This window comes from Globicephala melas, chromosome 5 (assembly GCF_963455315.2).
Source record: "Globicephala melas chromosome 5, mGloMel1.2, whole genome shotgun sequence".
Classification (NCBI taxonomy): domain Eukaryota; kingdom Metazoa; phylum Chordata; class Mammalia; order Artiodactyla; family Delphinidae; genus Globicephala; species Globicephala melas.
Window position 1 is genome coordinate 10069008 of NC_083318.1, and position 16901 is coordinate 10085908.

At 30.3% G+C, this 16901-nt stretch overlaps 1 protein-coding gene across 1 annotated transcript in view; it reads right to left on the reverse strand.

Moving 5' to 3' along the window:
• Positions 1-16901, reverse strand: part of PCDH10 (protocadherin 10) — a 47431-nt gene that overhangs the window by 15618 nt on the left and 14912 nt on the right. The gene's annotated exons all lie outside the window — the stretch shown is intronic.

A 16901-nucleotide genomic window follows, 5' to 3' on the forward strand; every position in this document is an offset into this window, starting at 1 on the left:
GAGACTGAATTCTTTTTAAATGCTCCGCCCCTACATTGGCATATATTTAGGAAATGGAACTCTCTAACACATATTGCTCTCCATGTTTATAATATCATTGAAAAAATTTCTGGAATTCTTTACCATAATGCACTAAAATGTGGAAACTTATTTTTTCCACAACTATTTGAAAATTGCATTCTTTAGCTGGCAATAAAGAAATACCCTTGAAACTTCTTTTGAAGAAAATCCACTCAATTAACTCTTACTTTAATAATGACAAAAGATCTTTCATTTAACTTAGACAAATACCTTGATTATGTGTCTCTACATTCTAACAAGACATCCATATGCTTCTTTAAAGAATAAATGGTTCCTTTTTTTTTCTTTGAGAATTATGGAGCTGATATTTACTGACATTTAGATACTTATATTTCTAGTAGTTTCCTTCAAAACAATATTATAAGGAGATCAAATTAGTTACTTCCCTGTAAGGTTGAAATTAGCATTAATTTTCCAAGTAAAGGTTTGGAAAATTCCTGCAAGGCATTAGTTATTCCTCTAAGTATAGGGATGTTATACCTGTTTAGACTTATTTGCAACAAACAACATCACTGTATCACAATATTAAACCAAATACTAGTGACATGCACAACTTTGTCTTCTATATGAAAACCAAGCAGAGAAATTCCAGCAATGAAAGATAGGGAAAACTTAAGAATAAATACATAAGATCTTCATTTAAAAAATACATAGCCATGTATCTAATTTATTAACCACTAATAGCCTACTTAAATAGTGATAAGATTTCAAAATAATTCAACTAACACTTTAGATAACTAAGCCATGAAAATAAGTGGAAAATCTTCTGGGCTGGTAAATAAAATACTGATAGCACAATTTTTACAAGGTTATTTTCAAAAAAGAGACACAACACACATGACTTAGAAACAGAGTGTAGAAGTATGGCTATTTATTTAATATACTTGATGATCTAACTTCCCCTAACATCATTCAGTTGCTTCTATGTCAAAGCAAATAGCAGATTAATAACAGGAACTGCAGGCTCAGAAGGGTTGAAATCTGACTCACTGAAAAGTGAAAGCTAACCACTGGTTTTCTGTATCTAGAAAAACATCCCCACACTAAACAGGTTAGGAACCCAAGACTACAGGTGCCAATAACTTCTTAAGCAGAGTTGCCAGATAAAATACAGGGTGTCCAGTTACAGTTGAATTTCAGATAAACAGTGAATAATTAGTTAGTATACATACCCCCCACGCAACATTTGGGTGTCATGTATTTTTATTTGTTAGATCTGCCAACCATATCCTCAAGATATCAGCTACATGATAGCACAGATGATACTAGTTACCACTGAGGAGAATGTTATGCTGTTTTTCCTAGAAAAATATTACACTATATTCTCTAATTAATTTGTAGAACTGTAGTTCATATAATATATTTTGTACATATTTCCATGTAAAATGATTTTAAAATTAAGATGTAAGAATTCAAAAGGAGATAAAATATAAAAAATCAGTTATCTATTATCATAGATGAACACAATCTTGTCATTTAAATTTTTTTGTATTATAATTAAATTTTAACCTTGATTTCAATTGAAGTATTTGTTTTTGTGAGGTAGATATAGCATATTTGATAAAATGTCCTTTCTTCTTTGCATAAGAACCATACTTTTTAATTATTTATTCTAAAATTTAAATCTAAATATACATTCTAATTTTAGTTCTATTCTAGAAACTCATTAAACTACCTCCCTCTTGGCCCTTCAATTTAATCTAGAATCAGATAATTAGAGATTTGAAAACCGATAAGCAGTGAATCAAACTCAGATTTAAAAACATCACAAAAATGCGAATTTGTTAAAATAAGATCACTACCATGCTTGTTAAACATTAAAAATCATTTTAGTTATGTTCTAATTAAATGACAAGAGTTAAATCCTTACACAGTTATATTACATTCCATAACTTTAAACTTTGTGTTTGATTAGGGTTTTTCCTAATTACTGCAAATATTTAACCACCTAATAAAGTCAATAAAAGTCATGTTATACATTTACTATTTATGAAAAGTATCACAATAAATCTAGGAAAAAGTTCAAGTTTTAAATAATTAACCTTTGTTAAGGCCAGTATTTGTTTAAATAATTAACCAGGTTAAATAGTATTGACAATGTATATTTATATATAACATATCTACAACATTATTAAAATATGACTAAAGTACAAATGTACCTACATGTCTCATAATAAAATTCTCACAGAACAAAATAAAAATGTTGTATCCTTGTTTTAAAAAAAGTATCTGAGATACTCTTTAGTTGCCACAATGCCATAAAGAAAAATCTGAAAATAACTTGTGCAATACTGATGATAAACAAAAATACCAAAGGCTTAAAAACTGTTACATGAAAACCCCAGGAACCCAAAGGAAAGCCAGATAAATTACCTCTAGCCCTGGTTATCCCGTATTACAACAGTCTCCTGCTTATACTCATATCTACAGTGGATCCCACTTTATGTTCATGTATAAGATTACCTCATTTTTACTTAATGTTTATGTATATGTTTGCGAATTATATGCGACAGACAACTGAAAAGAAATAGACTGTGAAATTAGCAGTTGGTGATATTGAAATATGAGGATTAAGGAGTTATTAAAGAGAAAACAATCATTCAGAAAAAAAATAAATAAATAAAAAATAAAAGAGCTAGTAGCAGTATATGTAAGGCCAGAATAAAAGAACATGAAAATCAAGGAAGGTTGAAAAATGATGAAATCCAGGAGAGTGTATGTTAGGAGTGGAAATGGTTAGGTTTTGGGGGGTTGTTTGTTTGTTTGTTTTGCCATTCAGAGATTACTATAATTATATTAATTTATGTAAATTGGGAAGATGCCTAAATAACTAAGGAGAAAAAGAAATGCACTCGCTTCCTTGGTTTCAGGGTGGTTCATTTATTGATTAATTGATGTAGTCTAATATGGCTTTATGGGTATTTACTTTGCTCCAGACAAAGTTCTGGGATTTGAGACTGTAAAATGAATACACATGGATTCTTCCCTAAAAGATCTACCAGTCCAATAGGCTAACAATTGTTTTATAGGATAGTTTAACAATAGCAATTACATATAACATCTATAAGAAGTTACAAGAAGATTGGATATATCTCTTTGTCTGGGAAGGCTTCCCATTAAAGGTAAAAGGAGTTGAATCTTGATGGATGAGTAGATGGCCAAGCAGCCGGGGTGGGAGTGGTTTTTCCAATGAGAGAGCATTCCAGAGGGAGAATGGAATGTCAAAGTGCAAGGGCCTGGGAAAAACAGTGTATCAAGAAGCCTACAATCACTGAATGGCATGAAACTAAAAAATGTAGGCAGGGTTTAAACAAAAAACTTTTAAAGCTAATAACAGCGTGAACGTTATTGCAGCCGAAACAGAAAGCCTCTCAAGATTTTTAAAGAGGAACATATTAAAGTCAAATGTCTATGAATATAAATAAATTCTCTAATTATTTGACAGTGGAAGCCAGACAGAGAAGTAGAGGGGTTTTCATTAATTTTTGTGAATTAGGAAGAAATGACTGGGTTCGGGGAATGCAAAAAAGAAAGTACGCCTGTGTCTTCTCACAGAGCCCAGCCGAGGATCCAGGGTTTATACTTTACACATCTGGAAATAGTTTGCATTCCATCACCCTAAATCTTCCAAAAGTGACAAAGTGTTCTGCAGTCAGAATGACTGCCTGGATGTTTTGTGGTTGATAACTCAATTCTAAGATAATTGTGACAGAAAAAAAGCAGTGATATGAGCTGCTCAAGGAAGTGATTCTATCCCATTGTCTCAAGCCTCAGGTTCTGTCAGCAGCAATTAAAGCCAGGAACCCGTAGAAAAGATGGGACATTTTTTTCCACAGATTTTAACAAAGAAAAATAAGGCATATAATGATCACAAATATTAAATACACTGTATAAGATTTATATATGATTTATGTAAGATTTTTATATGAATTTTTTTTTAAAATAAAATACTGCTTCAGGGTTTATTTTTTTCACAGAGAGACCCTCACAAGTAAATCTCACCCTAGGAACATCTGGTCTGCAACTCACAGAAATGGTGAAGACACAGGGACAAATTTAATCATGGCATTTAAAATAACATATTTAAAGTGATTAAATGTCACATACATTTGATCAAATCTTTCCTATCCAAAAATAACTCCCGTTGTATCTCGATCTACTAGTATTTTCAGTTATCATCTTCCCTAGTATCTACTTTTCACTTCTAAAAATCTTAATTTAAAAAAGAAAGCATACTTGTTTTCTACACTGTCTCACAATTAATTGTGAGATTGGGGATGCAATCTTCTCCCAATCATGCAGTCTCAAGACCTGAGAACCATCCTTGATAACTACTTTCTTTGCCTTTTATTCTTACATTTATAATTCTAATACTATAATTTTTTTTCAGAACGTCTCTGATCCTTCCCCTATCATTCTCCGTCGGGCCTTTATTACCACAAAGATTGACAACGGCAGTAATGCTCTGCTAGTAAACCAAAAACAAAAATTAAACCCCATGTAACAAATCCTTACTGACTTTCTTCTAAATAGTCATAAAGATAAAAAGAAATAAGCACATATAATGCATGGAACAGGGCACTGGAACTTAGTTGTTAGGCCTCTTGTTTTCTAGGCAAAATCATGATACCTATGCAGAACTGCTGGGAAGGTAGAAGACAGAAAACAGAGAATCATAAAATCAAGAGAATTACACCTGAGAGAGTTCAGTGAATAAGGCATAAACAAAAAAGTAAAGTTTGGGCAGTTTTTCAGGCGTTTCTCAAAAGGGCTTGTGACATCATTTGCTAGTTCTTTATGACTGTGAAAGACAAAAATACAAAAATATAAATATAAGGGTAACTGAAAGAGTTTATCAGATAATAGGGTTTTAGGGAAGAAAAAGGAGGCAGGAAAATCTTTGGGCTTCTGCGTGTGAAGACTGATTTATGGCAGACATAGATATCTTTGGTATATCTTATAGAAAAACCCAATTTTCCACACTAATAGACTCTTTACATTTACTTTTTGTGATAATTTTAGGGCATTTGTGTCTCTCACACAGGGATATCAGAACTCTGGAGTAACAATATCTTGCCTAAGGCCAGAATTTATCTAAAGGGTTAGTACAATTGTCAAAATGTAGGTTAAGTCAAATTGGATATGGACATCTATTTGTATCACTTTAAAAAATTTTTGACCTGAAGAAATAGTCTTTATTTTTCTACAATCATCAAATATAATATGCTGTTTTCTATATGAAATAAAAATCAGTTGTTTCAAAAAAGAGTATTCTTTATCAGTTTATTTTTACTGTTTATTGCTCATAATCAAATATCTCCACTCATTAGACAAGTAAAATAATGAGAATACGAAATGTTTAAAGTTATAATCATGCTTCGTGACTAACATCTTATAAAACAAATAAAGCTTAGTCTTTACTGGGCATTATAACTTTGGTTCTCATCTATCCATTTCATTAGTTTCACAGATGAAAAAGAAAAATAGGGATACTGTACTTTTAAAGCATATGTATTATGTGAAAGGATATACACTGCAGATGTAAAATAGTGATATATCATGAAAAGAACATTTGGAGTCTGATTTTTCTCTGGGAGTAAAAGAAAGCATAATTAGTTCTATTTAAACCCAGAATTTAAATTTTCTCCATACTCAGGCTGATGTCATTGTTCCAATTTTAACTGAATATATGGTTGCCCTGAACACCTAATGAGTGCTTCCTTTGGGCCAAGCACTCACTGCTTTAAATATGTTAAATAATTTAATCTCCACAATGAGCTTTTGAGGATCTATGTCACAGATAAGGAAAATGAGTTACAGGAAGATTAAAGAAATTACAGAGGTCACACAGCTAGTAACTGGCTGGATCAGTATTTGAACCATGGCAGATTGGCAGATTGGCTCTATAACTGGAGCGCTTAACTACACATAACTTCTCTGATGTGAGGACCAGTATAGAGACCCACTCTTGTAATTCTGCAGCAGGCTATGTGTCCAAAGGAAGTACATGCATACTTTGAGAACAAAATCAGAAAACGATGTCTTGTGAAATTAAATGTTCCAAGCTATCGTAAAGTCAAAATGAATAAAATTAGTGATGCTTAGGAAAACCTATCCTGAAAATAATGACTAGAGTCTTTTTTAAATATTTACTAAGGACACCACAATCCAAGTAGGTGAGCAGGTGGTACTCCACATACATCATAAAGGAAGAGGAAAACTTTTCACTGGTATTGTAATATGTCCGAGGTTGGTTTCTTCATTTTTTTCAAAACCACTTCAAAGGAAGTTTGTATGAGGTATTATGAGGTATGGAGTGGAGAGATATCAATAACTGAAAATGCTTTTGCATGTTTCTAGCACGGCCCAGAGCAGATGACACTGAGATGACTTGATCCGAGTTGATTTGATCTGTGCAGGAGGTATAGTATCCTTATAGGATGAGGATGCCTGAGGCTTTGATCACTAGTAATGAAGTTGATCTGATGTCCTTTACACCTTCTCAACCAGAGTTCTCATAGTATTTCTATTTTTCCCCTGGATATCTCCAGGAGTATTTCAGTTGATTGTTATTACATCTGTATTTTAAATTAAGATATTGATCCTATTTTCACATCAGTCTGTGATAAGAATCATTTTCCTATATGGCTGGCCTTGAGAACATTTACATAATCTAGATCTACGGCAGACAAAACTGAAGGCCACCATGCCTACAATATAGTATGTCTTCAATAATAAGTTTTCTTGAATGTGGGTCACACTGTTTTTGTCAGTAGCTTGGGAAGGTCAGTTTAAAACAGCTGGTTAAAAACCTTTTTACAGTTTCAAACTACCATAGCACTACTTTACAATAAAGAATAGTGTTATAAACAATAGGACCTATTGATATCTACCCCTCAGAATTAGAAAGTAGTTGAAATGTGAAAAACTTTAATAGATTTTTTAAAAGACATAGATTTAAAACGAATTTCAAAACAATATAATATACCCTTTGTAAATTATGTTAAATGCTTTTATTTAAAGCAAAGGTAATATTCCCCCATATTGGATATTTTAGCACACCTTTTATAAGCATTAAGAAATCACAGTTCCTATGAAGAATTCCTACAAGGCAAGCAATTTAAGTTCTTAAGGATTATGTTTGTAGATTTCAAGGTCAATTTTAAGTCTGAGAGACGAAAATAAAATTATTCAATGTCAAGTATTTGCCTAAAAACAATTCTAAAGTAAGCCTGCATTAAAAAAAAAAACAAAACTTTCCCAGTCACATTTCAATAGAGTCAATATTTTGTTGTTATAATTTGAGAAATAATTATCTTCCCACCGTTTCATAATATAATTTAAAAATATAGATTTCTCAAATCCTTAGTTTTAATTCAACTTCAAAGGAGTTAAAATTCACTCCAGTTTATCAATAAAAGGCATTTCTACATTGTCCACTACCAAAAACCCCTTTGCCTATATAAAATTGAGTATATTTATATAATCATAAAATATTCTCAAACATTTCTAAAATTATTTACTATAATCTGAAATTCATAGAGCTTATTTTATGACCCTTAATTGATGAGAAGAACTATCACTTTGTAACACTGGTTGTATATTTATGAAATTGTAGTGTGTCATTTCATCTTCTCATGCCTATAAAATAGGCACTCAGTAGTAGCTACTACTGTTCTTAAATCAAGCATTAATGTTTATCTAACACCATTCCCCCATTTGACTGTTTTCCCTTTCTTAAGTGCATGATTTATTCATGCCTCCACCCTTACCAAGCTAATGCTACATTTTAATTTACTCTCCAAAATATCAATCCAAGATATAATGATCATATATAGCCTATTTGCTATATCCTCCAAAATAATTAAGAAAGCACATATCATCACTAGGTTTAAGGAAAGTAGGCCACTTGACCCTGAGTCACTAATGATAGCTGCTACAATTTTATTTGTAAGTCATTCCACAGTAACTGACACCAAGGATTTTCCTTAAAATTCAGCAGAGGATAATATGATACCAAAATGGAAAATTCTTATTATAAGAGAAATAAGCCAACTCAATAAAGAGAAGATTCAATATTTGATGAATATATTTAAAATATTTAAAATATCTTCATATAGATATTAAAATCTATAGTCATGTCTTTTATAAATTATTATATATAATATGAAGTCTTAAATCTTTAAGTTGTAATGCATACTTTTAATAGACATACTCTATGGTACTTATTGCATATATAAAATATACTAGACTTTTTCATACTCAGCTTTTGCACTATATATATTTTCCCAAATTTCCTTCTAAAACTAGGATTTTTAAATTTCTGTTCCTAGACATTTAATCATCCATTGCAATTCAGTGTGTGAGAGGGAAAAAAAGGATTTAGGAAGCCAAATGTTTCCTTCCCCAAATTCCAAAATATGAAAGATAAGAAGTCATCTGTGTAGAAACAGGAAGGAAAGGAAATATACAAAAATCCAAGCTTTCTCAATTGCCTTTCCTTTTCCCCTAGTAAAACTGAGCCCCATCCTTCACTCCTTTAAACCAGACCCAGTATTAGAAAAGCATTCTGTGGGAATACATCACAGGGCTAGAAAGTGCTATTCCGCCAAATTACAGTTGGCGTATGCATACGTTTGTAGTTTGTAAAGCTTTCTAGGTAATGTGCTTCCATTTCTCTTAGGAGCAAATACCAATGTCAAGGTCAGAATATTTATCTGTGAAATATTTGTTTAAACACTTAACATTTGTTTGGTCACCTCTCCCCTTTTCTTCTTAATTCACAGTCCCTCAATCCTTTAGAGTCTCTTCAGATAGGTTATTTTCCACAATGTTAATCTCTTTATTCAGCGTCTCCTTTAAGCACCATAGTCTCCAGTTTGCCACAGTCCTCTAATCTAGGCTCAAAGAAATGCGAAATAGACGCATTTCAATTTTTCTACTCTTTTGTTATAATCTGGTATTCAAATCAACATATTTAAGTATTTGTTTCTGTAAAACACCACTAAGTTAACAGAAGATTATGTTTCAATCAAAGAGAAGATATAATGACAAGTATCAAGCATTTCTGAAATACTAGACATGATAAGAACTCCAAAGATAGTAACAGAAATCATATCCAAGGAGAAACATCCTAACTAAATTATCTTTTTAAGCTTACACACTGATATGTTTTAGCTATGATATTTGCTTTCCCTATATTATCAGAGAGACTAACCAGCTATTACATTTTAGTTAAACTCAAATATATTGCATTAGTTCATTTATTCAAACTATATAAATTTTAAAAACCAGAAAAATTAATCTTTGGTTAGAGCCCAGGACAGTGGTAACACTTTGGGTGGTAGTAACTGAAAGGGGACAGAATGGTGGACTTTTTGAGATCCTAGTAATGTTTTGGCTACTGGACACAGTACCCAGTTAGTGTGGTCACTGATTACACAGGTGTGCTCCTTTTGTGAAAATTTCTTGAGTTATACGTTTGTGATTTTTGTACTTGTCTATATGCATACTGTACATCAATCAAAAGTTTTAAAATAAAAAATAAAAGTGCGTTGCTATCAACAAACCTTATTTTAATCATGAATCAAATTAATTGTAAATGTAAATAATAGTTATGAGAAAATTATGGAAATTTGAACAACAGCCAATCAACGATAGCAAGAAAATTTTTTTGGAGGAATATTATTCCTGTGGTTATGTTCAACTTTATCTTTAATAAATATGCTGAAATATTAATGAATTAAACAGTAGGGTTTCTGGGTTTGCTTTAAAAATATGAAAGAAGAGGAAGTGTATTAGGTTTTGGATGAAACAAATTTGTCAAGAATTGATAATTGTTTAAGTGGAGAGTTTAGTAAACTATTCTCTTTTTTGAATAAGCTTGAAATTATCCATCATTTAAAAAATGTTTAAAAATATAACTTAGTAGAATGTATGTGCTGTACATAATATCATTCCCTATTACCATTGTTCTTACCAAAAAGATTGAGGTAATTCAAGAATCAATATATATTCACCAAAACAGATCTAGATTTCATGACCTCCAATGTAATCATCTGATGAATAATTATATGGCAAGTAAACCTTAAAACCACACTACTAGTGACTAGCAAGGGGATTGGTTCTGGCATCAGATTTATTAATAGTGAAAGAAAAAGGTACAATTATTTTATACTAATTTTACAGGTCAGTTTCAAGGTTTTCTATATATTTTTTTAAGAATAAAATGATAGCAACTGTCAAACTATAATTTTAACTCTCCAATCTATGGACCTATTACTCCTACCACCATTTTGATTAAACCTACATGTGAAGTATTATATTTTAAACACACCATCAGGTGTACATCATCAAGACAACTTATTACATTTACTTTATCTACTGTTGCCATTTTTGACTCAGAACTTTTTACCAATATGTTGCCCTTTGAGACAAAGCCCGGTGATGTTTAGTTAGGTATGAGAGAAGCTTTCTGCCCTGGCTATTTCTTTATCCAGGGTGATTCAAAATTTAACCCAGGAAATATACGTTTGATATTGATTTTATTTATGTATTACTTCTCGGCTTAGGACTTTTTTATTTTTCCAAACACTTATTTTGACAAAAACATTTACAGATATGCTTTTTATGGAATAACGTAGTAATTATCCAATTTTCAGCTGAAACATAGTTATTGGCATAAATATGAACCTTGGAACACTTGATGACAAACTAATGTCAATTTTCCAGTTTGTGTAAAATATACAATTAAATATCCAACACAAGTAATATTAGAATCTTGTGTAGGATTCCAGCTAACACCAACATTAAAAGAGAAAAAAAAGCCCTACTGATTACAACATTTTTACAAGCAGTAAAAATAATGTCTTCCTCATAATACAGAGATCTATTTCCTCTACAGTGTCATGGTTAATTTTGTTATATTATGCAATATGAACTCATCCTCAAAAAGTACAACCAGGACCCCAAAAAATAAAGGAACAACCAAAATTGATTGTATCACTTATCTGTTTCTCAAAAAGCACCATATTATCATGTTAACAGCTTCCGATAATGAAATAGCCGTTAGTTAAATAAATTTACTCTTACGTTAAGCATAATCTCTGTCTGTTCTTTCTCTGGTAATTGATAGATATAATTAAAAATTAAACTAAATTAAAAACATAATGCTTCTCTATGGGTTGCAAATATGCACAACTCTATCCATACAACAGAATCATTAAAATAGAACACAGAAAATATATTTATAATCACTTGTTGAACTCAATGATTTAAAAACTCTTTGATAATTTAGACAACACTTAAGAGGACAGGTTATAAAAATTTTATTGAAATAAATTTCACATATAATCTTTTCAATCCCTACAGTTAAAAGAAATGTATCTCTAGGAAAAAGAATATGGTTAAGTGCCTAGACATAATTTATAAATATAATGTCATATACTATATCAATTAAAAAATCAGAAATAAAATCCTGATTTTTATCTGTAAATTTTCCAGCTTACAATTTGTTTTTATCCATGTCTTTTTGTATGTAATTATATTTTGGGGTTCAATCTTTCAAATCTTCTATACTGTCCCCACCTAAACTGATGTAGTTAATTAGAAATCACTAACACAGTAATTAGGGAGTCTTATTAGACCTAGATATAAAACTTCCAAGATTTTTATTATAATTTAGGAAACATTAAATGGACTCACATTATGCTGAGTTTAGTCCTGATTCAGTAGTATTATTTAATCTTGAACAATGAACCTTATAGTCCAAAACAGTTTCCAAGCTATATTGTCTAAATGATACTAATTCCTATTAAAAGGATTTCAGAAGACTCAGACTCACTCAAAAAAAGTCTGGCACGTTGAGTATTGAACAATGTTTAATAATATTTATAAGCAATTGAATTTGTATATTCCAGACTTATTTACAATATGTTTATAATTTGATGCATTTAAATTTTGACCCAAAATCTTCAGTATGATGAGGCAGGAAAAATTCCCAAGTAGATATTCCTTTTCACTGAATAATTCTATTTATATTTTAATTGATAATCTTCCTTTGTTAGGCTCACATGATGCACAAATGCTTATATGGATTTACTTCCAATGTACAAAAAAAGAAAGAGAATGAAAATGGTCTGTAATATAAAATGAGGTATATAAATATATTAACGTGCTAAATGTTGATTCAATAAAATGCAAAGTGTGCACAAAGTAAACTGCTTTATGTAGATGAAGAATCATTTACGAAGCAGTGTAAAACACTGAAAAAGATATAAATTACTTTAACCAATTGTCTTCTCTGTATGACCTTAAATGTTTTATTTCACCATGTATCCATGAACTCAAAAATGTAATTAATAACATGTAAATAAATAACTCCTACCTGGGAACTAAATAAGAAATATAAGTGACCATAATGAAGAAAATGTATATATGTATATACATTAGCTTTATAAAAATGTGAAGGATGAGAGCTAAAGTATGAAAGCTTTATTAGTAAATAAAACATGTAAAAGATTGTTTTACAGACCTGGTAAGAAAGGGGGGCAATTAATATTCTAAGAGTGTTAAGAAATTAAAAAAAAATTTAATTCCCCCTTAGAATATGAGGTAAGACCCTTGAATAAATCAAAAGAAGTTTAAAATCTTAAAGTACTGAAAAACACCATCATATTTCACAAAACATCTTGGTTAGGTGTATTTCAATATTTTGAATGAGTTCAATATCTATCTTCCCTCATAAAACCTTGTAGGTACTATCTAGAGAGAAATACAACTAATTTAAAACATGTTTTTTTAATTGGAAGAAAAGAATAGAGTTTGCCTAGAGATATCAAAAGCTGTGTGTAGATGTGTGTGTCAAGTAAAGTATGATGACAGTATTAAAGAAAGTTTGGGCGCTTTAAAAACACTCATTCGTCCATTAATTCATTTTCTATCACATAATTATTTTGCGTTTATAATATGCATGGCTGGGTAATGAGTCTAAATATGCCAAGGGAGTATTGGATATTAACTAGTTTCAATGCACCCAAAGGCACACATTTTAAATGATATGTGATAAGTCACAGAGAAGCACTGCTGTCTGAATAAGTAAAACACAAATTGCCTACAGAAATTGCCAGATGTATAGATGTAAAATGAACAGTTCTGTTTCATATCTGCACCTCAGAAAGATTTTTATAGCTTTCATTTAAATCCTATTAGTTGAGGCAGACCATTGCTCAACAACTAAAGGAGAAGAAACAAGATAGTCTTATGATATCTCATTTATCTAGAGTATACAAAGGTTCCAGTCAGCTGCTGCACCATTTAACTGGAGTAATCCCATAAATTGTGAATAGATTACCATTTTTCAAAGAAGTGAAATATTGTAAAATTCAGTGAACATTTAATTCTAACAGTAGATATATGGAGAATATGAACTGGGATCAGGTTTTTTCTGATCCTGAGTTGTCATTTGTTTCTTGCTCACAGAGTTGATGTGAGTAAACTATTTTGATTACGAGAGATTAATTCATAATTACAGAATAAAAGAATTTAATGGAAAAATAGAAATACTGGTGTGATTCAAAAACCAGAGATTTGTCACAAAGAGATAAACTAAAAAAGTAAGAAAATTAGTTAGACTCACAAATCTAGAGGTATTCTTATAAAGACAAGTGAGAGAACAAAAATCTCAGAAATAGGATATTATTAAAAAAAAAGTAGCACAACTTGGAGAAAAAGTGAACAGAAACAAACATATCTATTAAAAAGGAAAAATTACTGAAAAAGACGTCCGTTCATTTAGTAACATATGGACCTAACAGACAAAAATGTCAAAAGGCCACCTATAAAAATACTTTCTGTGGAATTTAATATTTGATAAAGTGATGCTATGCTTATGACATTAGAGGAATATACGAATTCCAGAGAAAACACTACACAGGGGTACATAAGTATGAGGGTAATCTGTACCAGTAAGAAAAGTCATTTTATTTTGAATACTGTATATGCTCCTATATATATTTCATAATTCGTTTGACTTCAACAAATTATGAAAACTTAGAGGGCCGACTAAGATAATGAAGGAATTGGAAGACGTGTGACTCAACAAAACACACTCTACGACTTCAAAAAAGTAAAAACTTGAAGTGTTAGGTAGAAATAATATAGATGCCAAAAAGAATGTTCCTAAAATGAGGGTTACTGAAAAGAAGTCAAAGTGTCAGCAGCATTTTAAATGCAATGTTTCAAAGTTCTGATATCTTTTCTTACGTTATGATATGTATGAGTTGGGTTGAAATTTCAAAAGGGCTCAAAAGTAGGCAAAAACAAAGTTAGGTCAGGAGACAGCTGCTTTTTTGACACACCTGGACTAGTCTAAATGTTGTATGCTATGAAAGCAGAATCAATTGTAACACTTTTCAATAAATGGTTTCCTACAGTCCTACGATTGTAGAAAATTTCATGGATTTAGGATTTAAAAATCATGATGTCCATGTAGGTTTTTTTCACTTTATTCAATATAATTTATTATTGTATGACCTTTTAAACAAATGAAAGAAAGATTTCACACATACATTTTAGATGAAATTTCATTGGCCATCTATCTTATGATTGTTTTCAATTCTTAGGGAATGACTAAGTTTTTGACAAGAAATCAACAGGTTTCCAAATAACAAATCCTCATACCTTTAGTACTGTATTGTTTAGGCGGATTTAAACTGAAAGATATGCTTGTTTCCAGACAAAAAAAATCTGAAGAGATAATGTTCAAAATGTGAAACCAAAATCATAAGCAAGAATGATTACAAAAATAATATTAAACATGTTGTTTTAACTTTTGGGCTTTTCTAAATTACATTAATGCTATAACTTTTACCAGTTATATTCTTGAACTTGAATTATTTTTATGATCTTTATTTTTTCAGACTATCTAGATGTTTTATGTATAACTTACTGTGTCAGTTGAAAGACTCAGTAATTTTAAATAACATGTCAGTAATTTTAAAGAAATTCTTGAATCCTGTATGAAAAATATAACTAGTTTTAAACTCCAGAGAATATTTTTATTTCATTTTAATAAGTGTTGAAAACAATTATTGATTTTTATTAAGACAAAGTATTTTCATATTTTTTACTTTAATAAAAATTAAAGCTAAATTTTAAAACATTTTAAGATAAATCTAAACACTATATTTTGACTATATGACCATGTTTAAATTTATTTCCTCCATCTTTCAGTGTATCCCTTTGGTCCTTATCAGAGTATTAGCAATATACAACATTATGACAAAAATAAGAGGAGGCATGCTTGTAAAGAGCTCATGACTAATGAGACAAGGTTTAAGAGATATGCTGAAAATTTCTCCTGATTAAAAAAATAAGTTCCATTCCATTAAATGCATTACGTATAGTCTTCATGGATCTTTTCTTATACATTAAAAAAAGAAGAAATATAATTGTATATAGGTATTTTTTTAGAAACACAAAGTACATTGTTTTTAATGTGCATACATGCACTTTTATGTAAAAGTTGTTTTCTTACAATTTTTAAGTTTAACTTTAGCAATCAGAGGTGTAGAAATGGAAAGTTCTTGGGTGTAGACAATGATCTCATTTGTATTATTAAGCGTATCACCATTTCCCTGTCATCATTTTATAAATGACAGTGGTAGCCTGATTAGGCTTTTTTTAGGGCTTTACAAAAATAACTAAATATACAGTTACTTTTCTTAACATCAAAATGTTCATTATGTTCATTAAAAAACAAAATGCATGTTTAGCAAAAGAAAAACTGCTTCCTCAATAATTATTTAAACATTCTGATTTTAAATAAAGGTAATTAGTGCTAATTTTTAGCTTCTTTAATTACATAAGGGACGTGCTTTTCAATTTAGAAGATGAGAATATTTCCATTCCTGATGATAAATGATACACGTATTAACAACTACCACCATGTGAATTTGGGGGGCAAAATTGTCAGGAATGGAGGGTTTTGGTTTAGCTTACACAGTTAGATTAACCATAAATTGACTATGCCTATTAAATCAGAGCTAGGAAGTAATTTTAAAGATAACTGTGTGAGACTAAGATGACATTAAACACTAGAAGTTAAAAAAAAATTCAGACATGATTAAAGTTATATGAAGAACTGAGGAGAGTATAAATAAAAACAACAAAATGCTATTTTTCTGCTTCTTTTTCATCCCGTCCACACTTTATCCCAAACCCTAAATTTTGAGCAGTATGAGCTGAGCTGGCTAAAACAGAAGACGGAAATTGTTATTCAAAATTAATTAATTATAATACACATCGGGAATAATATGCAAACAAATCTTAATTTTCTTGGTAAAATAATAGATGCATTCTTTGATTTCTAGCAGCACATATATCTGATAACACATTTTATAATCCCTGAAATCAGGGATCTAAATGAAATACTAGATTATTAAAAAGTAGAGAAATTTGCGTTAAAATATATGTAGCATTAATATTTTTATCAACAAAAATTGTTACCATGATTCTTAAAATTAAACAGAAAAACTAGTCAGTAGAGAAAAGACATTTGTAGATGTTCAAAATTTCAGTTCTGTAATGTAAGTGAAATTTCCTCACTAAGAGTTAGAGGTTGAACTGATTTTTCACTATATTTGATGTAGATTTACCAGTTAATATATGCTAACAGGAAATATTTGTATTTATTTAGAAATACAAATTTGAATTACTCTGAATCATATGCCCTTTGAATTTTTACATTGAAATTATTGATAATGTACTTCTATAATGTATATTATTACTTTAAGTGAAACACTACTGAGAATATGTTGTGT